This window comes from Symphalangus syndactylus, chromosome 22, assembly GCF_028878055.3.
Source record: "Symphalangus syndactylus isolate Jambi chromosome 22, NHGRI_mSymSyn1-v2.1_pri, whole genome shotgun sequence".
Lineage (NCBI taxonomy): Eukaryota > Metazoa > Chordata > Mammalia > Primates > Hylobatidae > Symphalangus > Symphalangus syndactylus.
In genome coordinates this window covers 61,329,676-61,355,484 of record NC_072444.2, presented here as the reverse complement: position 1 = coordinate 61,355,484, position 25,809 = coordinate 61,329,676, and the positions used below count along the sequence as shown (strand labels likewise).

Sequence of the window (25,809 nt, the reverse complement as noted above, 5' to 3'; positions counted from 1 at the left end):
TTGCCAGGGTTCCACATACTATCATCAATTCAGGATAACAGTGAGATTATTTTTGAGATTTAAAAAAGTTTTATTTAAAAGCCCATAATGTATAACAGTAGATATGAGAAAGAGAAAATGCAAATAAAAATCACAACTAAACCTCACCTTAACTAAATGCAAAATCACATCTACTTATTTTTTGTAGTCTTCTTTCAAATGTACGAATTGTACAGTAAATTTATAATGTAAAAATTTTTATTACTTGTAGAACTTCTGATTGGCATGGTCCATTATTACAGCTGTTTACTACAGGTAAGATAATATGCCCACCAGGCACACACACACATGCCCAAGTGCTCACACATACTCATTACCCATGTTACATGTACAAGACGAAACATAATGGCTAAGAAATAGAAACCTTTGTTCTTTGCAGACTAACTGGTAGAAGCCATAGGGAAACATTTTTCAGTTAAATGGGAGGGAGACTTTTCAAACAGATGGTCTTTAAAGCCCCTAAACCCTGAGATGTGATGACATTGGTAATAGCCTGATTTAACTTGAGGAGCCCACCTGGAAATTCTTCCATTGTATTTAGGGTTCTTTCTGTTCTCTGTGGGTCTGACAACAAATGCTTATGGACACCTATGCTCTGCTGTCGCTCTGTGAAGATTTATGAGGGAAACTTGGGCCAGGACCATAGCCCCTCCCTCTGAGGGGTTTGGCTTCTACCTGGGCAGCTGATAGACAGCCATGGGAAGCCCAGTGAGGTGGCCTGCAATGACACACAGCTCACAGCATCACAAGGAGGAGGGAGGTTACTGCCAAGGAAGTGCCACAGACGATTAATGCTGTGGAAATTCAGTAGAGGGATGGATGAATATACCAAAATTCACTGTGGCTGATTCCGAACAAATTTAAATTAAATATGCTATCAGGAGAACAGTTTTCCAGTTCCCTCAGACAGAAGTTTCAGAAAAATCTCTACCCTACTCTCAAGTTCCCAACACCACCCCATACCAACACCTCATACACATACACAGGTGTGTGCAAGCACACACACACATTATCACTGTGCAGGGAAGGCTTTTCAAAGGATGGCTCCTGCATGGTGAATTCATACCACTTTTGTGTTTCTCTTCACTTTTGTCCCCTGTGGTCTGATCACCTGTTCATTGCTCAAAGCCAAATGCTTCCTTAGAGGGCTTTGGAATGCATTTAGACAGTCAAACACTGCATCTGATCCTCTTGTAGAATACAGGCAAGATATGAGAGAGATTTAGAGGGTTTCTTCCCAGTTTAAAAATACGTATTCTATATAACTCATAATCCTTTACAAATAGAAAATCAGTAATACAATACACCAAATCTATGCCAATTCAATTGGAAGAATAAACAAGTTCAACAAAGTCCTTTAGATGCAATTTCTTTTGGGTTTACTGCAACACTTTTTGTTATATTGTAGATCTTGTAAATTCCAGTAAGTCTATCTGAAATCTAAAACATATTAATATTTCAAAGAGAAATTATTATGAACTGGTTATTTGCTTGTTCATATTTATAAAATGCAACAATGGACACATTTTTAAAATCAATGGCTGCATCAACCTTGTCCCTGAAGTAAAAGGGAGTGGGTTTGTAGAGGGGCAGAGCTAATACTAAAGCCAGGGCTGGGGATGGTGGCTCATGCCTGTAATCCCAGCACTCTGGGAGGCCGAGGTGGGTGGATCACTTGAGGTCGGGAGGTTGAGACCAGACCGGCCAACACAGTGAAACCCGTCTCTACCAAAAACACAAAAATTAGCAAGGCATGGTAGGTGCCTGTAATCCCAGCTACTCAGGAGGCTGAGGCAGGAGAATTGCTTGAACCCAGGAGGCAGAGGTTGCAGTGAGCCAAGATTGTGCCATTGCACTCCAGCCTGGGCCACAGAGCGAGACTCTGTCTCAAAGAAAAATAAGAAATAAATAAATAGCCAATGAACTAAGCATTTTCTCTCCTGAAAGCCTGAAGATGTTCTTCCAACTTTTCATAGGTAGTCAAACAGTGAACATGATTCCTTCAGAGAAAGGACCCAAGCTGCCTACAAGCTCCAGTTTGGCATCCCCTCCCAAAGCAAGCATTTGGTAATTCTCCTTTAATGTATTCAGTACCACATAAAAACCTGCCATAAATTTATTAATTTGTTTCTGAAGCTCTTCATATGTCTGTCTAAAACTATCTCTTTGAGAGAGCTTTGAATATGGAGGATTCTGTACAGAAGGAAGACATACAATTGCTCTTTCAATATTTTAAAGGAAAAAGTAGGCTTGTCACACCTGACCTCAAAAGGTAGACATTAGGGTAATAACATTTGGCTTAACTGACAGCAGGTCTTTGAACAGCCAGTGAAGCCCAGTAGTGGCAGAAGCTGTCTTAGGGAGTAGTGACCTAAGTGTTCAAACTCAGGCCAAGCAAATGCCCAGCAAGAATCATCTAGGAGCCTGGCCTGCAGGCTTTGCAGGCCTCTTGCACACCTGACAGTCTCTTCTATGAGATCCCAGGATTGCTTTGTCAAGGAAGAGGGACTGGAGCTGGGTTGTGACCATCAAGGAGTAGGTAGGAATGAATGGACAAAATACCTGGGACAAAGGCATGAGAAAGAGCACAGCAGTCGAGTCCATCTAGAGAATGGAGGGACTCAGCCTTGTATCTAAATGAGAGGCTTCAGAGAGGTGGTGACTAAGAGATAAGAGGGAGATATTAGTTTGGGATTCAGTTTTAGATAACCTTGAATGCTGTGAGAAAAATAATGAATTTTGTCTTCAGGGCACTTGGTTATAAACTAGTAGCCAACTTATGCTTTATTACTTAAAGTGCCCAGTGTTTCAAGAGGCATTTGGTCCCCACATAAGCAGTTTAGAGCCTAGTGTCTTCAATAGACTTCACATATTTATATTACCTGCCTGTCACTGTTACTGCTGCTATACAGATGATGATAAATCACTGAAGATGTTAACGTGGGAAAGTGGAATGAGCCGAATCTTGGGGAAGTCAGTACAGCAGTAATGTGCAGCTAAGGTTTGAGGGCAAGAGAGTCCAGAAGGTTTTTCTACTGCAATAGTCCAGGCACCAAACACTTAGGAATAAACCTGAAAAGCGATAGTGGGACAGGAAACAGAAATATAGATGAAAGACAGGTCTGCAGGAAGAGGTGGCCAGACAAGAGGAACACCCAAAGGGGGAATGTCTGTACTACGTTCCAGTGTCCTTTCAGCCAAGACAAGCTGTGTGACTTTGGGCAAGTTACCTAACAGCTCTAGCTTTACTTTCCTAAGATACATAATGGAGATAAAATTATCTATTCTGCCCTATTGTTTTAAGAATTTGCAATAGTCTATATAAATCTACATAAAAGCTCCTAGCACAAGGCCTGCCATACAGAGAGCATTCATAAAAGATTTAAATTTTTGTATGCTTGTTAAAATTGTATAATTGTGTGTATGTGTAGGGTGCATTAACTGATTGAAAGTAGGGTAAGTCAAAGATTTCTAATTATTTCTAGTAAAAATTTGAGAGGTATATTTGAGGAAAAAACAAGTAGTTAAATTTTAAATGTTTTAGGCTGAAAAATAATGCCTTACAGGATATATCCAAGTAAGATTTTCTAGCTGGAAATTGACAATATACGTATGCAGATGGGAAAAAGTTGGGATGAAGCGTCAGATTAATTAGGGAGGTTTAGGCTGCAAGTAACCAAATATCAAATATAAACAGCTTAAATGATAAAGAAAATGTATTAGCTCCCATAATGGAAATCCAGTCTGGTATTACTTACTTCAAAGGCTCTCTAGTGGCCTGAGGGATCCAGGCCCTTACCATCCCCTCAGCAACCTAAACACATGGGCTTATCTCCAGGCCTGGCTCCTTCTTAGTTATAGCATGGCTGCAAGCATTTCAGAAGTCACATGAAGGCATGACAAAGAAGAAGAGACATTTACCAGACACCCCCAAGTATATTTCCCCTCTCTTCTACTTGGCTAGATTTGGGATAAATTCTCCTCCTTAAATCAGTCATCGGCAAGAAGAACTGGACTCTTAAGTTTGGCTTAAATTAATCCAGATTTACCACCTGGGCCAAGAGGAGAAGTGGACACTCAAGAGGAAGAATGAGAATGGCTGCTGGGTAGGGCATCCCCTCCACCTTGCACCTCTGGCTGAGTCTTGGGGTCCAAGGCCATGGCTCTTGATGAGCTATTCTCACTGTCACACAACTCCTGCTGAAGACAGCTTTCTTCTAGCTGCTGGCCCTTCCACCTGCTGTCTAGAATGTGGGTTTCCAAGTCCTTCCAGGCGAGACAGCTGACCCTCAGCCCCTCCAGGCACACAGATTGAAGTCATTGTCTGAACTAATTCATGAACTAATTTAATGGAGCAAGGTAATAAGTGGTAGCAGTTTCTCACTTCCTTGCCACCAACTGCAGCAAACTCTGCTCTGGCAAAGTTTCTGTAAAAATCGAGATGAATTAGATTAGTGATGAGGACTCCCTGACTCCCCCGACAGAGGCACACAGCAGGTAGGAGACTGGATTGGCTGGTGACTGGAAGATGGTGGCAAAAAGTGGCTAGCAGATGGTGGAAGGTTGTCTGGTTGCCAAGAGGAGAGTAAAGCCTAGTACTAGAAGACCATAAGCACTTTGTCTTATTGATACACATGACAAACTCACTTTCAATCAAGCAAACCATTCTTCCTCTTTCCCAAGGTCTTGTTTATTTATTGACTGGAGGCTGTATCTGAGCCTTGGAAAACACAGCTAGCCACCTGCAGTTCTCTGGATGGGGCAAAGGGGAAAAGGCCAGGTTAACTAGGGCCTCTCACCTCATTTTCACTGAACAGGAAACTCATAATAAGCCAATCTAAAAATGTCTGTGGGAAGCAAGCATTAACTCACCTCCCTGTGTCTTGTAAGGTCTAAATCTAAGTCATCCTGGAATGATAACATTCTCTAATATCTTTCATGAAAATGCCACAAAATGTCTCTGGAAACCCTTGGTAACACACACACTACAAGGGAGACAATTTGTTTTAAAAGTTTAGCCTACTGGCCCTGAAACTTTTTACAAGTGCGTTCCCCAGGGACATTTTTCATAATTCTCTGCCCTGGGTTGAGCCCACATTTTAAAAGCATTACAAACAGTTTTTCCAGCAACAATTAATTTCCTCTCCCATCATAAATTATGAATAGTTACATTTAACTGCATTTGCAGTAAAAATCGCCAATAGCCATAGTATAATTCCCATTTTTAAATTTTCCATATTTTTAAAACTTTAGTTGAAGTATTACATAATATACTACAGAAAGCACACATACCAAAAAATGTATTGCTCAATTCATCCTCACAAACCAAACATACCCACATAACCAGCACCCAGATCAAGAAACAGACCATCATCAGCACCTTGGATTACCAGCACCCTCAACTTCCCTGTCAGTCACTAAACACCATGCTCCCACAGGGATAAACCCATCCTGATTTCCAACAGTATATTGTAGGTTTCCTGGTCTTGGGACTTTGTGTAAATTATTCTTACAGTATATATTCTTTGTGTCTAGCTACTTGCACTCACCATCAGCTAAGATCCATGTTACACACAGTTAAAGATCATTCATTCTCAGCAGTGCTTAGTTCATACTCTGCTATATAAATATACTACATTTATCAGTTCTACTGTTGATGGGCATTTGGGTAATTTCCCTGTGTTGTCTATTTCCAAGTGCACTACTTTGAACATTTTGGTTCATATCTCTTGGGGAATATATGTAAGAATTTCTGTATCTAGTATCCATACCTAGTAGAGGAATTGCTGGGCCCTGGGATACATGCATATTCAGCTTTAGTAGATAGATTCTGCCAATCTGCTGAAGTGGCTCCATTAGACATTTTTGAAATGTGGAAAATAGCTTATGTACCCAACGATTGCCTTTGTGGATCCCTGAGAGGTGTATGGACATCAGTCAAGAACTTCTGCTTAAAAAGAACCTATTGTCTTATTCTGTCCCCAGTGAAAATAGGTAAGATTTACTATTCCTCATAAAATGCACTTCAGTTATTTTGGAACTATAATGAAAGCCACTGTGGTGTAAATTTTATGTGTCAACTTGACTGGGCTAAGGGATACCCACATGGCTGATGCAACACATCTGGGTGTGTCTGTGAGGGTATTTCTGGAAGAGTATAGTGCTTGAATTCATAGACTGAGTGAAAAAGATCTACCCAATGTGGGAAGATTGTGTGCCCACCAATGTGGGCAGCTGTCATCTAATCCACTTAGGGGGCTCACATAGGAAAAAAAAATCAGAAGAAAAGTGAGCCCTCCCTCTCCCTTCTTGAGCTGGGACACCCATCTTCTCCTGCTTCAGATGTCAGATCTCCTGGGTTTGGGGCCTTTAGTCTCAGAATGGAAATCACACCAGTGGCTCCTGGTCCCCAGGCGTTTGGACCCACACTGAATTACATCACTGACTTTTCTGGTTCTCCAGCTTGCAGATGACAGATCATGGGACTTCTTGGCCTCCATAAACATGTGAGCCAGCTCCTATAATGAATCTCCATATAAAAACTTACAATCATGGCTGGAGGTGAAGGGGAAGCAAGGCATGGCTTACATGGCAGCAGGAGAGAGAGCACAAAGTGGGAAGTGCCACACTTTTGCAAACAATCAGATCTCATGAGAACTCACTATCACAAGAACAGCAAAGGGGAAGTCTGCCCCCATGATTCAATCACACCCCACCAGGCCCCTCTTCCAAAACATGGGGATTACAATTTGAGAAGAGATTTGAGTGGAGACACAGTCTATAGATAGTTATAGATATATAGATATAGATATAGATATAGATATACCCTATTGGTTCTGTTTCTCTAGAGAATCCTAACTAATACATCCTGTTACCTTTGGGCTATAAAATCTTTCCTCCCATGTAATGCCCAGATGAGAGCTTTATGCTCACCTGAGGCCTTTTTGTGTGGTGAAGATGCTGAGTCTCAGAGTGTTATGTGGTCACAGGTAGTGGGTGCCACATTGTGCCTCCAGAACCATGTTCCCTGTAATACACAACCCCTGTCTTCAGTATCAGGTAGGAAGGAAGTCAGAGAGGGGCTGGGAAGGCACACACTGGAGGCAGACAGGCCTGGGTGTGCACACTGATTTGGCCACTCTCTAGTGTGAACCTGATGTACACCTGGGACATGTGACCAACAAGGACATTCATCTGGCTCCATGAGGTTATGATTAACATTGCTTTTCTAAACCCAGTGCCTTATTGATATTGGTTGAAAGAGACAATTAGAATAAAATCTAAATTTCTTACTTTGCCCATAAGTTGCCACCTGAGCAGACTTGCTGCTGACCTCAGCTCCTTCCACTCCATCCTTTGCTCACATTGTTCCAGGCACACAGCTCTTCCCCCAAACACAACCAGGGCAAGTTTCAGGGTATTTGTGCTGCTCTTCCTTTGGCACTAGTTGCTCTTTTTCTAGATCTTCCTGGGCTGCTTCTTCCTCTTGATTCAGGTCTCAGCTTCAATGTCACCTCCTTGGAATGAATGTCCTTTCCCAACCAGCCCTAAGACAGCCTTCCACCACCTTCTCTATCTCATTAACCTATTTAATGTTCTTTATGGTATATATCACGTGTCCATTGCCTTCCCACAAACAGAATGAAAGAGCCACAAGAAAAATGACCATGTTAATCATTCATTGCTATATCCCCAGCATCTAGAATAGTCCCTGCCACATAGTAGGTGGCCAATAAATGTTGGAGGAATGAATAATTGAGGTCTCAGTGAAGCAGTGTGCTGGTCCAGATTCAGCTGCTGCTGATTGCCTTTGAGGGGGGGAAGAAAAGGTCCCACTTAGCATAGTTCAGTGTTCTCCCTTTCTTGAGCCCAGGGTCAGCATTTTTGCTGGCCCTAAAGAGACTCACCCATCTGACGATCTGGCATTTCTCTTACCTCATTTCAGCAAATCAATGTCGTGAACTTTCTATTCCAAACAAACTTGCATTAATGATTTGCAGTGAACCACCAATACACCAAGAAGACTGTTTAACTTGTCAAAAACAAGAATTGTCAGCTGCTGGAAATGCAAGCCTGACACTTGCAGGCTCTGTAAGGCTGAGATTCCATCCCCCCCAGTTTCTCCAGTTCTTGGAGCCAAGACAAGATCAATGGGGAAGATGCACAGCAGGGCAGACCTCACATGTCACAGGACACCACTTCTGCCAAGCTTGGCAAAGCCAAGGAGCCATGGTCTGCTAATTGTGCCACGTGGCCATAAGCAGCCTTTAGTGACTTCCGTAGTTTTTCCAGGAAGAAGAGTGGCCTTTATTTGTTGGAAATTCTCAGATGTTAAAATAATATGTCACAGTGGTTTTTTTCTTTTCCTGGAAAATATGAATTTCACAAGTATCAACTAATATGTTTTTGCTTTGCTTACTTCAGTGCTGGTCGATATGTGTAAGAGTTTCAGATTCAATGCAAAATAACAAGATGAAGATGTGGGAAGATGTTGAGAAGCTACAAATGTTCTTCATACTGGACACTTCAATACACAGGTTTCATCTGACAGAAAATCAACCAAGATGATATAATCAAGGCTCACAGACCAGAGATTTAAGTTGGCCTTGCCCAGGCCCTTTAAGTTGATACAAAAATAGGGCTCTAATATCGTCTCATTATTCACTGCTTTGATCCTAAACCACCTACTCCAACCTATCCGTGAACCAGAGTCTAAACCTCCCCTGACCCCACAGGTTTCTGGTGAGACTTTTCCATCAGAACATAACCTTGCCTCCCCTCTTGACTAAGCTTGGATTCTCCCTTTAACTCCACTGTCATAAACTCTCCCCAGTTATGCATGTCTCTAATATCTAACAATCCCTCTGTGTTCACCTCAGTCCCAGGGTAGGACCCCAAACAAACCAGGAGTTATCTGTGCCCACACTCCCATTCTAAACCAAATGGTTAAGTGCGTGATATGGGTCACTGTGATGGTGAGGTCAGGCTGCATGTAGTGATGACCATGGGGAACCAAGAAACACTAGGCTGAGATGTTTGCTCAGGGTCTGCATTAGTTTGCTAGGGCTGCCATAATAAAGTACCAGTAGAACTTTCCTCAGGGTTCTGGAAGCTAGAAATCTGGAATCAAGCTGTCCTTAGGATTGGTTCCTTCTGAGGCCTCCCTCCTTGTCTGCAAATGGCCACCTTCTCCCTGTATCCTCAAATGCTCTTTCTTCTGTGTGTATCTATGTCCTAATCTCTTCCTCTTATAAGAACACCAGTCACATTGTATTAGGAGCCACCCTAATAACCTCATTTTAATGTAATCACCTCTTTAATGAGTCTATATTCAAACACAGTTATATTTTGAGGTACTGGGGGGTTAGGACCCCAACATATGAATTTTTCAGGATGACAGAAACTCATAGAGACTATACTACATGGCTAGGATCTACGTGTTGGCTTCTACTTCCAAGACTCCCAATGGAATAGATGGAAATTTGGCCCTGTAGGAGGAACAGCACAGGTATCAAGAGAGAAGCCTAGGTGAGGAAAGCTTCACCTCTAGCAGACCTTCAGTGTCGGTGGGCAGCTCAGTTCCTTTTAAAGAAGGAGATGGAGGGCGCCAGAGCCAAAAGGAGAACCAGGCCAAACTTGTGGTCAGCTGGTAGGAGACCAGGCCAAGTAGAGAGCAAAGAGTGTTAAGGCCAAGGAAACAAAAATGTGGAAGCCAGGATGGGAGCCTGGGATTGGCGTGCAAGCCACTGCAATTAGTATAGTTACATTGACGTCCCCTTTGGAGTCCTAGGCTGCCCACTAAAGTGGCAGTGGCCTTGCAATAGCCCTTTAGAGACCTCTAGGACATAAAACCCTTGATTATATCCACTATCCATGATCATGGCTTATGCTGTGATGTTCACTCAGTGGCCTACAAGAGCTAGATGACAGGCTGTAAAAGAAAATGGTATGCATCCCACAGATAAGGATTTTTTTTTAATGTGAACTCTTTGCCAACATTTTTACATTGGGAAATCTCACATAAAAATCCATATTTACAATTTCTTTTAAGAAATGTAAAGATCTGACAAAACTGAGATTGCAGTCTAGCATGGCAACATTCAGCCAAAGCTAAGTAACAGCCTCCTCCTTGGTGAGGCCACAGGCTGTGGCTCACTGTAGCCCACCTTGCCTGACTCTTCATTTATGCTCCTGCCTAGCCCAGCAGGAATTCTAGTTTGAGACCTCTGAGCTCAGCACATAGCACATGAAACAGTGGGTACCCAGTGTGATGGTGATAGGGTTTGGCTGTGTCTTCACCCAAATCTCATCTCAAATTATAATCCCCATGTGTTGGAGGAGGGGCCTGGTGGGATGTGATTGAATCATGGGGGCAGACTTCCCCTTTGCTGTTCTTGTGATAGTGAATTCTCATGAGATCTGATTGTTTGCAAGAGTGTGGCACTTCCCACTTCGTACTCTCTCTCCTGCTGCCATGTAAGACATGCCTTGCTTCCCCTTCACCTTCTGCCATGATTGTAAGTTTCCTGAGGCCTCCCCTGCCATATGGAACTGTGAGTCAATTAAACCTCGTTTCCCTATAAATTACCCAGTTTTGGTAAGTTCTTTATAACAGGGTAAAAACAGACTAATACAGGTGGGATGTGGGATAACATTAATCATGGTGGTGGTGGCTGATGTGATTGTTGTCCTCATTGCTGTTATTGAGGGTTTGTTGTTGGAGATTCTATGTGGTATAAAGTCCATTTCAGATAGACAAGATAGACACAGATCTTCATTGCAGAAGCTTTAAACCAATGGGTGGATCAACATAGGTTGATTTTGTAAGACACTGCAAAATTCAAAGTGACAATGATTGATGAGGTATAGGAACACAGGCTCCATAAACAGAGTGGGAGATCATAAATTAGAGTTTCATTCTTCACTGTCACAAAGGGAATGAAAGATTCAGCCTAGAGCCTCAGATATGAGACGGGCAGCCAGCCTGCTTCCTGGTTTTAGTTGTAAAGTCCTGAAATGTCCATGAAAAAAAGAACCCCTGACTCCAAAGATTGACCCAGGATGCCCCCAGGAGGGGCAGTTTTGAGCATTTAGTATGTGAGAGGCATTGAAGGAGGTGCTTCACCTACGCCGGTTCATTGGGAGAAGTAAATAATGTGGACTTCAAGCATAGGGTCATACTTGGCTGATTGGGTTCAATTACTGGCTCCATGCCTTATAAACAGCGTGAATTTGAATATATAACATCCTTAAAATTTCCTTTTCCCAACCTATAAAATGGAAATTAATAGTATCTACCATATCATTTTTAGGAGGATTAAATTTAAGGGTTTTGCATGGTAGTTGGCTTATAGTAAATACACAATAAATAGCCATTGTCATTATTATTAGTAGTAAGCCTCCTTTCATCAAGTGAAGAAAATGAAGACCATAAAGGCTAAGCCACTTGCCCATGATTTTCAGATAATATGTAATAGAATCAGCATTAAAACTCAGGTATACCTACATAAGAGGATCAGTGATTCTGGCACCTTCTTTCCAATAATATCTCAGGGCTGTATGGACAAACTACAGAGATCCTAAATGAGAGAGTTTAGATACTGACATCAAAGTACAGCATTGAATTATTGTTGGTTCTGTAACTTTCTTTTTTCTAAATCCCACTGTTCTAGCCACCATTGAGGCCATTTTCCATGCACATGTTAAGCCTAGTTCTCTGTGGAAAGACAATGTCATCCACGCCAGGCACAAGTCCTGCTTAATAAAGAATGGCAGGGCAGTGTCATCAGCAAAGCTGCCTGGATCTTGGCCAGTCCTCCCACATGGAAGGCGAGCTCACTGTCACTCAACCCCACTGCCCTGGATGTTCTCCAGGAATGAGTGACAGGCCCTGCCATGTGAGCAGGCAAAGGCATGGGGGCAGTGGAGATAAAATTGGGAGAGAGAAGAAACACATCAGGGATGAGCAGAAGCCAAACAGAAGATATAGCCTCTCTGTGGGTGCTGCAGGAGCTACAGCAGCAAACTGAGCACATGGGCCAGGAAGGGGCAAAGAAGTTGAGTCCCAAAGACGCTAGGCTTGGCAAAGAACAACAGCCAGAAAATGAAGGACAGCATTGATGGACTACTGAAGAATTACACCCCAGAGGCATGAGGGGCTTGGCTGGAGTTGGTGGGGGAGAAATGGGATTCTGTAGGACAGAGGTGGAAGAGCCAGGAACACAGAGCAGGTAGCAGTTGAGAGGAGCAACCAAAAGACTACCAAGGTCTAAATGTCCAGAAACAGGAGATCATTAACACAGGGATGGTGGTCAGACTTAGGAAGTCTAAGTGCAATAACACCAAGGGTATTCTGATGTCACAAGGGTAAGGGACCAGTGGGCTTTCTGTTGGAAGCAGTCACCATCCCACTGCTCACCAGATAGCCATTGTTGATGGGCATGGGCACATATATATAAGCGTGCATATATGGACATATACATATACCCATACACATTCTCAAATATTAAGAATGAAATGATACCATATTTATGTCATTCAGTATGTTTTTACTCAACAGGATCAGGAGGCATCTGTCCATGTCTGTGAATGTGCTGCAACAAGATTACATTAGTGGTGTGACACATTCCATTATGTATATAAACCATGATCTACTTCACCACTCCCTTACTGGAAGGCAGGTACAGTAGGGTAGGCACAATTTTTTCACTGTTACAAGCAATTCTTGTCATCTATTTCCTTAGGACTCAGTCCTGGACATAGGATTGGTGAATCAAAAGGCATGGGCATTTTAAAATCTTTTTACTATTTTGAGAAAAAGTGAAAGTGTACCAATTTACTCTCTCACTAGCAGTTTGAAAGAGCAGTTTTTGCTATGCTTCCCAACTCTGGGTATTATTATGATTTTGCCAATTTGCTAAGTAAAGAATGCCATGTCATTTTCCTATCTGCATTCTTCTACTTACTAAAGAGATTGAACACTTGTAAGTGCATTCACAATCCCTAAACATAAGATTGGTCCCTGGCAGAAGAGACAGCACAGAAGGGAGCAGCTGAGATGGGCTATTGGCTGCTCAGATCCAGCCTCAGACTGTGTCCTAATATAGGTCCCAAGGGCTGCACCTCAGTTTTGCAGATGTAAAACCTGTCTTCTTCTGTTCACCCAAGTGTGCTCTAGCTCTGAGAACAGAAGTTTGCTAAGAAAATTAACAAGAGATGGGTTGCCACACCAGGATGCTAATTTACCAACTCACAGGTGAAGAAGTATAATCTTTACAACAATGGGAATATTTGTGACCAATGCCAAGGATACTCCCTTCTAGAAAACAAATAAGGAATCAGAAGGTTGCTTGGTGACTATAAATGTAATCCTAGACACATAGAAAAGCAGTGAGAGAGGTTCCTAGAACCCAGAACACATTTGCAAACAGAGCTGGGGTCCACAGCCACTGAAGGATCCATTCTCTGGCTCTTCTTGTCTTGAGGACAATAGCTCTCACCAAGCCAAGCCAAGCCAAAGGCCTGCTCCCTCCACACATGTGGCCAGGAGAGGGGTCTATGGTCATAGATGAGCCACATGATCAAAAAATATCTGTCTCTGCTCTAATCTACAAAGTTAATCAGTCCCACAGGCCCATGGGCATAATGCCAATAGCCTCAGGTTTCATTAGCACCCTGCTGGGCCAGTCAATCTCTCTCTCCACCCCACCTCTCTCTCTGTCACACACACACACACATACACACATGTGTGTGTGCTTTATTTCCTTGTTTCCTCATACAGTAGTAAAAATGTTTTCTATTTTGCTTTAGTTCTTTAACAAACAAACAAACAAAAAACAAATAAATGCATTTTATGTCCCCAAGACTTGTACCACCCACTGGCTCTCATATTGGGATGTGTGTGCCCTGGAGGGTTTGCCAGGTTTGCTGAGGGATGGTGGGTGCCCAAAGATTAAAATGGCTCATTTATCTAAATGTTACATACTTTAAAACATTTTAAAAGTAGAGAAAATACATAATATGTAGCAGAATACAAAATGCATGATTTCCTCATATCAAACATGATTTTTGAAAAAAAAAAAAACACTCAAAGAAATTCCAAGTTCCGTGCAGTGTCCAATGTAACCTCTACCCAGCCCACCCTCCCTTCTCAGCTCCCAGCTGAGGGAGGGGTATGCATTTGGTGGAAAAGCTTAAGAAGCATATATAATCCATTTGGGTAAGGGTTGAGAGCAAAGGCTAGACTTGGCTTTGAAAACACTGCCACCATTTATTAGTCAAGTGTCTTTGCGTGAGTGATTCAATACCTCTAAGCCTCAATTTCCTCATTTGCTGAATGAGATAATAAAATAAGTGATAGAATGTTTGACAGTCATGAGAGTCTATAAAACTTGCAAAACTGATTTTTAAAACTTTATCTATCACCAATCTCAGCTTAGCTCTTGAGCCTTCATTTCTGCTGACAGTGGAAAACTTTTAACCCTTCAGTATGAGGTAACTTGGTCCTTTCTAATTTAAGACTTTCTTTGGCGGTAGTCACTTAAATTCAGGGTTCACCCCTCAAACTTTCCTATCCCTGAAAGGCAAGCAGGTCCAAGGGGATTCTTTCATAAGATCAGGGTATTAGGGTGGGGGCAGTATCTGTCTGCTCAGCTCCCATGGTAGGAGTCCACATCTGTTCTGGTCCCCATGCCAGAAGGGTCCATGCCAGCGATAGCCATGACCAAACCCAGCAGGGGGAATAGCCCTCCCTGTTCTACATCTGGGTTGATCTAGTGTTGGTGCTGCCTGCTGTTATGCCTCTTCCTGGGTGGTGTACAGCCTTCTCTGGCAGCATCCAGCTGCCTCCTGGCCTTTCAGTATACAGACCCTCAAAGGGCAATGAAGGGTCCCTGTGGCTGTCACCAGAGAAACATGCCCCATCAGGGTGTCCTGCTCCTTGGTGTGCACACCATTACTCACTCAGGCATCTTCCAGGGCAGCATGCTGGCACCCATTCCCAAACTAATGCTCACACTCTCGCCACTTGAGGGGCTGGAATGGTGGTGGGAAGGTTTGGTGGTAGGTGTTTTTGTGAAGCCTCCTGGATAACCTCTCAAGGGTAGAAACAGCTAGAACTCAGGACAACTCTGCCATTCATGAAGCAATGTCCTTGTTTATCCCTTGCTGCTGTATCTCCTTTACAAACCTCTAATTCCGAGGAACGTGGACAAAGGACCCTGTAGGTCTCTTTCAGCTGTTGCACATTTTGTTAAACAAAAGTCTTTATATGTTCCAAGTCCACAAAGAAAGCAGTCAACAAAATTAAATAGAAGTCCTCATGATAGAAAATGAAACAGCTACTGAAAAAAAAAAAAGCAGTGGAGAACACTTGTAAACTTGAAACATATACAAATCATGACTTGAAATGACACTTATCTCTTAAGTATCATGAGAATTAACTAATGTTGAGCTCCTGGAGAATATAAGTGATATATAAGTGCTAAACAATTTACATGTGCTGAGCCACTTAGGATGCTTATTGAAATACCATGCAATACTGATATTCCAGAAGATTAATCTTCCCCAAAGCAAATGACTTCCAAAGTGGCCTGACAAATGACAAGCAAATAGCAGTTTTATGAATCTGATGCTGATGTTCTGTGCAACAACAGAACAAATACTGAAAGAGAAAAAATCTATCACTATCTTGAGGACAGTGTTAAGGTACATGGGTAGCCACACCTGGCTTCCCAATATCAACAGAACAGCTTTCATGAAAGGGATAGCACATGAAGAAATGGGTTTGCCCTTTCAGCAAACCTTTTGTGAACACAAATGCTGGCACTATGCTAGGTATTGGGAATACAGAGATAAAATATGATCCCTGCCCTGAGGTCATTCATCTCTACCTGATGTCTCTCCTGTACCCTCTATTTTGACAGTTTGCACCATCCCTGTAACTCTGCTGGTCTCCTTAGCCGCAACAACCTGGCAATCTCAGACTCCTCCATCTCCCTCAATGAAAAATCTAATTAGTTACGAAGACCCAGGATCACTGCTCTAATCTCCCACTGGTTGAGAGTAATCCCTGGACTGATAACTCCCCTGCACTTTCAGGCTGCACTTGCTGGAGGTGAGCTACTTGCTTGGGCATTGGAGAAGGCCCTGAGGCCTAGAAGCAGAGAGAGCAAGGAGGGTCTAAAAGCATCTTTTACATCTGCAGCTGAAATCACAGGTAGACCCAGGGATGTGGCATGGGGCACCCAAGCATCCACACCAACTATCAATCAAAGAGGACCATAGAGCAGAAAGATTATACAATGAACCATAAAAGGAGAGACAGTGTGGATAACGGACTAGAGACGAATAGAGGGACAAAGAGCAAGAAAGATGGTAGGCACAGGACAGGAAGCAGATGAGAAAAGGAAAGGCAGGAATCCAGAAGTCAAGTCAGAGGGAGCAGCTAAGATCCCATGAAAGTGTGTCCTTTTTCAGGACTTGGGACAGCTCTTCTCCTTGCAATGACTTTGTTCAATGTGGCCTTGATGCACAGAGAATAAGATAAAACTCTCTCTACCTGCACAAGGAACAGGGTGAAGAGCAAGAAGCAGATTTTTGGACAAAGGGAACATCTTTAAAAGGAGACATGGAAACAACAGCGGATAGAGCCACTTAGTGAAATATGGTTAGGAGCTCTTAGAGTCCTCCTCACATTCATCTGAGCAGGCTTTTCAAATAATGGAGGTGGGAGTCAGGAGGGTATTGTAAAACGTAGCTGGAAAAAATGGGGAAAAGAATAACACTGGGCTTCACCCTAAAATACACTCATATTCCAAACTGAAGGATCTGAGAACTTTACATTTGAAATTTGCAACTTCAAGGAAGGATAAACAAGGGCAATTAACTGGCCCATGTGTCCTACAATGACTGGCAATCTTCACTGCTGGCAAAATGTGCTTCCTGTACTTATCTGACATTCCTGATGCAATGTGATTTGGGGGCAAGAGCAGAGGATGAAGCTTGGGAGAGAGCTGGCACACAGAAAGCCTCTGTCCTCCAAAAGTACCTTTCTTCCCAGCTCACTGATGCCTGCAACTCCATGGAGTTTTTATTTGGTAGAAGGAATGAAATGCCCAGGTATCAAGTACCTCCGTGTGCCAGCTCTGTGCCAGAGGATTTACATACATTATCTCATTTAATACTCATGATGCTCTCTGACATACACGTTTAATCTCCATTTTACAGATAAGAAAATTAAAGCTGGGAGTGGTGAAGAAACACTCCCAAGTTCACACAGCTAATAAGAGGCAGACTCAAGTTATACCCCCCTCAAAGCCTCCAGCCTTTCCTTTAAACCATGTGCCCCCCCTCAGGCTTGACACTTTCTCTCTTGATAACAATGCAATCACCCAAAAAGAACCACACACTTTTAGATATCACTAACTTCGCTCATTCATTCAAAGCACCTCTCCAAAGCACTTTGTTGGAGTCACTCAATTGCCAAGGATTTGTGGAGTCCTACTATGTGCTAGGCATTATGCTAGGCACTAGGGATACCTCAGTGTGTCTCAGTGAAAGAAAGAGACATAAGGCAATTAAATAAAAGAATTACAAATTGCAAATTGTGGAACGTGCTGTGAAGGCAATCAACAGGAGGCTGGAACAGAGCACACTAGGAGAAGGGTGGGCCGCACTAGAAGACAACGTTCAAAACAAGATCTGGAGAGCCAGAAGAGCAGCCATGGCAGCTGGGAGAAAAGGCTCCCAAGCAGCAGGAACAACCATGAAAAGATTCCAGACATGAAACCAGTGTAAAGAAGGCTCATGAGACTGGAGAATGGGGAGTGAGGGGAAGAAGCAAGTGCCAGGATGCTTGAGAAATAGGCAGGGGCAGGGGCAGGGGCAGGGGCAGGGCCAGAGCCTGTGGGCCTTTGTAGGCCCTTTTGGGGACCCTGGGCATTATGCTATATGCAATGGAAAATCATGATGAATTTCATCAAGGTGAGGATGTAATTCGATTGTTATCTTAAAAGACTTCTCTGTCTGCACATGGAAAGCGGACTGTCAGAAGTCATGGGTAGAGACAGAAAGAACAGTTAGAGAGCTCCTGCACATTCCAAGAGAGAGATGAAGACAGCCTGGATTCGAGTGGTGGCAGAGAGGTGGAGGGAAGTTGCTGGCTCTGAGGTCCTTGGAGACTGAACGACAAGGACTTGCTAATGGGGAGAGAACAAAAAGCAGACTACTAGGTTTCTGCTTCAGAAATTAGATGGATAGTGGAGCCAGATACTTAGATGATTTGATAAGGGAAGAAAAGGAAACAATAATTTTTATTTTGAACCCATAGTTTCTGAAATCCAACTTGCTCTGAGACCTCTGAGCAGAGATGTCTAGTAAAAATTAGGCTATGTGAGTCTGGGATCCAGAGAAGATTTCAGCTCAGAAAATATCTATTTTAGAGTTTGGAGAGTAAAGGGGGAGGAGAAGTCCAAGGAAAAAGCTGACATTTAGAGATCTAGTGGAGGAAAAATGCAGCAAAGAAAACCGGGAAGGAATAGCCAGTGAGGTCTGAGATGAACCAGGAGAGAGCCATGTTATGCAAGCAAGGAGAGAGACTGCCTCGAGGCTGTTCTAAGGTTGCAAAGAGGTGAAGGAAGATGTGAGAGTAAAATGATGAATAAGATAGAATTCTCGTTCCAGGAGAGTTCACGGACTGATGAGAAAGGCCAATATGATTGATGAAGGAATAAAAAGCTAGTGTAACATTTATTGAGCACTAACTATGTGACAGGAACTGAGCTAAATGATGTACGTGCATTATCATCAAAGCCCCGGGTGAAGTAGGAATCGTTATTATCCTCATTTTACAGATAATGCTCAAAGAGATTTAGAGGCTCACCAATGTTCCCAGAGCCCAGGAAGTGTGGTGTGGTGCACTGGGATTTAAAGATAGGCAACAGGACTCCCAAGGTGCACTCCTAACCACAAAGGTATCATCTGCCTCTAGATGGAGACACAGACATATGGCCCGCTTTGTTGCTACTCTCCTTGGCTTTCTCCTGCTCTCCTGTGAGTCCTTTTTCAGGACCTGGGACAGCTCTTTTCCTTGCAATGACTTTGTTCAACGCAGTGTTGATACAGAGGCAGGCCCAGCATGGGGGCTGTCAGTGCACTGAGCTTTCATGTTTCCCTCACATCAACATCCCTTTACAGCTACAAAGCTAACCTTGCCAGGATACTAAACCTTTGCCCAAGATCCTCTCAGGTGCCCCAACCCTAAGACCTGGCCCATATGTGTTTAATCTTCATTTTAAACCAGAGATCAATCAGATCAGTCTCAGGCACTGTGGGCGTGGGTTGACATGGCAGGGCCACTGGAACAGCAAAGGGGGTAATCATTGCTGATAAAATGGAGAAAATGAAAGAAAAAGCTATTTTAGCTTAAATGGTTTCCTATAAAACAGTTTTGAAGGTAAAAGGTACTATCTTCTTGTCAGTGTCAACATTTCTCTTGCTGGGTAAGTGAAATTATGTTTCTGTCAATGACTAAATCTCTCCAAGGGGGAGGTGACATTTTGTTTGGTTTCTGGAGAGGAATGATTAGGTCTAATGAAACAGTAACTATATGGATGTATAAAGGACATTTGCATAGAACACAAGTGAACATCACTAGATTTCTAAACTAGATGCTTTAGAAAGCATCCACTGCCTGCAGTGAGTGTATGCCCAGAACTCTTAAGCCTTACAGACACTGATTTTGTTCAACTGCCTCAATGAATATTTTTCACTGAATTTTTGCCAGTTGTTTGGGTGATAGATACAGCCAGAGACTGATAGGGCTTTCTTTCATCTATTGTCCAAATTCATCTGATTTTCAGCAACCAGTATCCAAACAGATGCCTTTAGCCTCTCCCCCAGACCCTCTGGCAGTTCCACATTGCTGAGCCCGTCCCTGCTATGGTCTATCACCTGTTCATCCGAGACTCATTGTCTCACAAAACCTGGGCCTACATCACAAATCGACATTCGAGCCTCCTGACCTGAGGGTGCCAGGCATTGGGGTTTCCAGCTTCACTTCCTCTCTGTGTGACTGATGACTTGCCAACCGAGCCCACGATGGTTAATGTCTCTGGCTCTCAGTGGAAATCTACAAGACCTACAGCTGCAAAGGAACAAAAGGAATTGCTCTAAAGGGTTAAAAGCTATTCACTTCTGTGGGGCAGAGCCAAGGCCCCTTTTTCTCATAGCTGCGGAACTGAACTTTGTAGCTGTGTGGCATCTAGCATGAGCAAGTACCCAGAAAACCAGCAATCAGTTGTGAGAAATGGAAGCAGAAGCACAGCTTGTAGGCCACACATAAGCATGTTTGGGTGTAGCAGAAGTGGTATTCATGAAGATATTAAGGGGCATCTGTGTTCCACCTTATGGTAGAGACCTGGGTGCTGTCTTTATATCTTGTCACAGCTAATTCTTCTCAAATCAATTGTTGATCTAAGTCATAAGCACCTTTTGGAAAGTTGTGAATGTGAAGCTTGGCAAGCCAAAATTACAAGTATACAAGAAGCAGACAAAAGGTAAGAGAAAAAAGTGAAGGACCATTCCAAAGGAAGAATTGAACAGTTTTCAAGGGTCCCTCTAAGGAATATAAGCAAACGGGACTTTTATCCCTCAATAGTCATACAAACAAAAAGTAGGAATTAAAGTTTTTAAAAGGTTTTTCTAAATTATGCCATTACATAGGACATCACATTTTCTTCCATTTCTTCTACACTCTTCCTTCTCCCCCCTCAAATAAATCAAATGTACAATTTAAGATGTGGCTGATTATAATATTCTACACAATTTTATAATTCATCAAGATCAAATTTACAATATAAGACATAGCTGATTATAATATTCTACACAATTTTGTAACTCATCAAGAAAAAAATGCTACTAATTAGACCCTGATACACACATCTTGGTTTCAGAGATGTTAAGTGTTCATCATAAAACCTATGAACTGTAACACACACACACACACACACACACACACATCACATCACATCACATCCGTCAATGAATTTCTCTAGTTAGACTATAAAAACTGTCATCAATAACCAATTTTCCAAACAGGCTAAATCTGTGCCACGCCTCAAAAGGAGGAGTGGTGAGTTTGCAGTTTATTTTATGGCATATATTTGCTGCCTGAAGACAACTCAGAATACCATTGACAGATAATGGACCACATTTCATATTTGAGAAATGTATCTTATTTTTAAAACTGAAAGCAGAGAAACTCATTAGATTTGCTTCACCATTGCTTCAGGATGGCAGGGCAATTTCCATCATACCTGCTTCTCTTTGTTTTCTTCATTTTCCATTCTCCTCTTTTCTTTACATTCATCTGTATTCTCTTTTTCTATTTTACTTAAAATCTCATTTAGTTGTCTCGATGGATCATTAATGTGAGCTGCCTTAAAGGTACTTAATAACTTATTGTACAGGTTTATTACACTTGATAGGAAGTAATTTTATTGAAGCTCCTTTTGTCTCCTCGTTTACAAGTAATCTTGTGTCTCCATGCTGTAACGCTGTCCCTAAGAAAGTAGTATCTTTAGCATTATGTGTGTTTGTTATAACCAGGGAGATCATAATGGGAATTCATGAGGCTGAAAAGCAGGTACAGTGACTCCATCTAAAAACAGCCCCGTGCCTAACCGTAATGAAGATGACATATTTATCTGGCATAATGTTCTCTACACCTAATAGTGGCCATTTGCTCTTCAAGACTAAGGATTTGTTTAGAACAGCCTACTCACTGCATTAACCATTTGTTAAAGCCTTAACTACATCACTCATACAAAAAGTTGATGCCAATTCATTAAAATTTAATTATTTATCAAGTTGATATTGCATTAAGTGCCTAAAATTTTCACTAACACTCTGGAAATGACTAAGGATAGGTCAATAACTGAGACATAGTGCCCAGCCTCAAGTTTAGCAGAAAAGGGAAATATATTAGAAAGAAACATGCCCCCAAAAATCCTCGGTTAAATTAGCACTGGCCCTCCTGCACTTGGCCATCTGACCAACCATTACCACCATCTTCTCAGGACCCTTGCTCCCCTCACCTGAGATAGCCAAAGCCTGTGTCTACAGCATTCTCATCTTCTAATCTTATAGACACCTTTAAAACATATTCTTAAGAAAGAAAAATAAAAGCATTGATAAGAGGCATAGCCAATTCTATAACGTACGTCCTCTGCTTCATTTCTCTGAGACCTATAAATAAAAACTAGAACTTGTTTCAATTAGACTTTAAGCATGTGTTATGCAGGTTTTCAAACAACATACAAAATAGAAAAAATAGAATATGAACCCTCAGGTGCTTATCCCCAGCTGCAATAATTATGGACAATCCTGCTATTTTGTTTTTCTTTGACTGAGTCTCACCCTTTCGCCCAGACTGGAGTACAGTGCCATAATGTCTATTCACTACAACCTCTGCCTCCTAGGCTCAAGTGATTCTCCTGCCTCAGCCTCTCGAGTAGCTGAGATTACAGGTGCCCACCACAACGCCCGGCTAATTTTTGTATTTTTAGTAGAGACGGGATTTCACTATGTTGGCCAGGCTGGTCTCGAACTCCTGACCTCAAGTGATCTGCCCGCCTTGCTTCCCCAAAATGCTGGCATTACAAGTGTAAGCCACCATGCCCGTCAGTCCTGCTATTTTTATTTCATTTCTACACCACCTTTTTTGTTATTGTATTTCAAAGCCAATCCTAGAACTCTTATTATTTTACCTATATCAGTAAGTATCTTAAGTAATTGGAACTTTTTTCTTTTTAATATCACTACAATATTGTTATCTAATAAAATTAATAGAAACTTCTTACTATCATCTAATAACTTGCCTTAATCTTCCATTATCATCTCAAAAATTTATTTTTATAGTTAATTGGTTCAAATCAGGATCCAAACAAAGTCCACACATAGCATTTGTTTTGTTAGCCTTTTAAGTCTCTATTTATCCAAAATGGTTTTCTCTCCCATTCTTCCCCATGCCCTTTATTATTTGAATAGTCATTTATCCAGTGGCTGAATGCATCCTTGGGGTGCCATCCAATATGCTCCCCTTTCCTCTGCATCCCATATAACTGGTAGTTGGATCTAGAAACTTAATTATATCTAGGCTCAGTATTTTTACTCACAAGATGACGGAGATAATGCTGTGACTTCCTATTGAATCACATCAGAAGGCATAGAATGTCTGATTGTCTAACTTTTAGAGATAATCAGTGATGGGTTCAGATGATGCCAGCCTAGTCCACTCATTAAAAGTCTCTCACATGAACTTTCACCCAGTGTTTCTGGTGGCCATTGACAATCATTCCTACAGCCACTATTTCATTAGGGATATTATTTTGATTAATCACTCCTCTCATGTTACAAGTATACCACAGAGTGAGATAATTTACCCTCAAATTGGTTTCACTAAGTCAGAAAAAAAAGCTAAAGTTCAAAACATTTTTAAAAGCACAAGAAACACTTCAGAAAGTTATTCCAAAAAAATAAAAGTGGCAGCTTTCAACCTATAGATTCCCCACCTCCTTTAACAGTAAGAAAACTGTTATAATAATACCCAAAAATTTCACACACTCCTACTTGATAGTACTTGTCCTTCTAATACCTATTGATTAGAAAAATGTAAATGATGAAAAGTTTCTATAAATTCAGTGACCCTCTAAATAGCTTTATATTATGTAAATCATAACAGTACTCTACAGACACTTGAGATACAGCCAAGCATGTATCAGGGATAAAAGAAAATGTTTTAAATTATAGGGAGTTCAATCTTTCCTCCTTCTCTCTGACATCCCCAAACCATGGCCCCTCCAGAGAGCAAGGACTCTAACCTACTGGTCCAGGCCTGTGCTCTCTTCTGGCAAATTCCTAGTCAGGACTAAGCAGCAGGCAGCGGAGCTGACTCAGTCCAAAGAAGTGAAAGAGGCTGAGTTGATGCACACAATAATAAGCCGGTCAGCAGAGGCTGGTGGAGAGAGATCATCTCCAGGCAAAGTGTCAGAGAAAGCCTATGGGAATTTACAGAGAGCAAAGAGCAAGATTTTCCGACCAGATATGCTTGCCACCCACCCCACATCTACCCTTCGGCATTTTCAAAAGAGACTGCCAAGTCCTGAAATTCCTATCCCTGTTATTCTGGATGCTAGGATTTTATATGACTTATACACATATGTCTAGCATAGTGTTGATTTGACCTATAATGTTTCCTTACAGATCTCCTACAGCAACTCTAGGCAGCCTCCTTTCCTTCTCCCATCCCACTGGAATCTACAGTCTAGCAACTGCTCACTGTGGTTATCTGGTACTTTGGTTCCTAACACCTCACCTAGAGGCACCGTCATCATCACTGTCCCACAATAACATTGTGTATTCTCCATTAAGGACCCCATCTACACAAATCCAGAAGGTGAACAAGTACATGCCCCCACGCACGGGTACCTTTTACACTAGAGTTTGCTCCCGATGGCCAACCAGACAGCCCAGGGCACCATCAATCCTAGTGGCCATCAAGGTAAGGAAACCCACAGGCCCGCACCCTGAAGCAATGCAAGGAGAAGCACAGTGAGGAGGGAGGAGAGACGTCATTTTACCCAAACACCAGAGGAGTAATAAGGGGCAAGTCCTCCTGCCTCTCCACTTCTAATCACATAAAGCTGCCAGCTGGGGAATTACTGTCCCACCAAGGCAAAACAAAAACAAAAACAAAACAAAAAAACATAGTGCAACTGCCTGAGTAGGCTAGTGCTCACAGATATTAGGATGATTGGGCCAGAGACCTAAACTTTGACATTTGGAGCATGCATCCTTGGAGACCCCAAACCCAGCCCTCTTTCCTTGACAACAGGCCAGTTGATATTTCTGCTGTTATTCTTCACTCGGCTGAAGACGTTTTATTCAAGAATTCGTGAGGTGAAACTTTCAAAATTTTGAAGGAATGAAGCAATTTGTTGCATGCAGAGCTGGCCTTACAGAGATGCTGAGAAGATGGGGTGCTGCTTCAACCTATCAATCAAGAAGAATTTGCAAAACATCTTGGATGAGTCAGTCCTCTGGAAACAGCTCAGAGGAGGGGTGGAGACAATCAGCTTGGGGAGAATGGTGAGGCTATCAGCCACACAGGGCCCAATCCTTTACTTCAATTTTTCTTATAGGACTCTTTTCCAAATATTCAGAAATCACAAGGGACAGCTTGCCATGACTCCAAAGGCTAAGAAAACTCTCCTCTTCAAGTCTCTGGCCCAAAATTCCTCTTAACCATTCTTTTAGAATTGCTCAGCAGGAACTTACTCCTGAAATGCAAATCAAAGGGGAAAAAAAAAACAATATCATGTTGACACTGATTCCAGCCTTGAGAAATAAACCTTGACAAGAATATCCACATAGCATGTCTCCTGAAGAACCACTGTGTCTGCCCCTCTCCTCCCTCCAGTGGAACTGAACAGTAATGAAGTCAGGTTCAACATTCATTCATTCAATAGACATTTACTGAACACCATTGTGTGCTAAGGGGTACACAGAGGAATGGGACAGAGTGACAATCCATAATTTCCTGATGTAACTAGGGAGACAGATAACTATGCCACTAACCTCAGCATCACATAATGGAATGAGGCTATAGGAGAAGTGAGTCTATCTTGAGATGGGTACAACATATTAATTCTTCAGTGGAGGCTGAGAGAAAGCTATGCAAGGCGTGTGCCTTTGGAGTCACGCTTTTTCTCT

General features: G+C 42.2%; 1 protein-coding gene and 1 pseudogene across 1 annotated transcript in view; both read right to left on the bottom strand.

The window, feature by feature from the left end:
* Positions 1 to 25,809, bottom strand: part of THSD7B (thrombospondin type 1 domain containing 7B) — a 1,279,053-nt gene that overhangs the window by 1,120,350 nt on the left and 132,894 nt on the right. The window lies entirely within an intron of this gene.
* On the bottom strand, positions 1,384 to 24,428 carry LOC129472177 (structural maintenance of chromosomes protein 4-like; annotated as a pseudogene).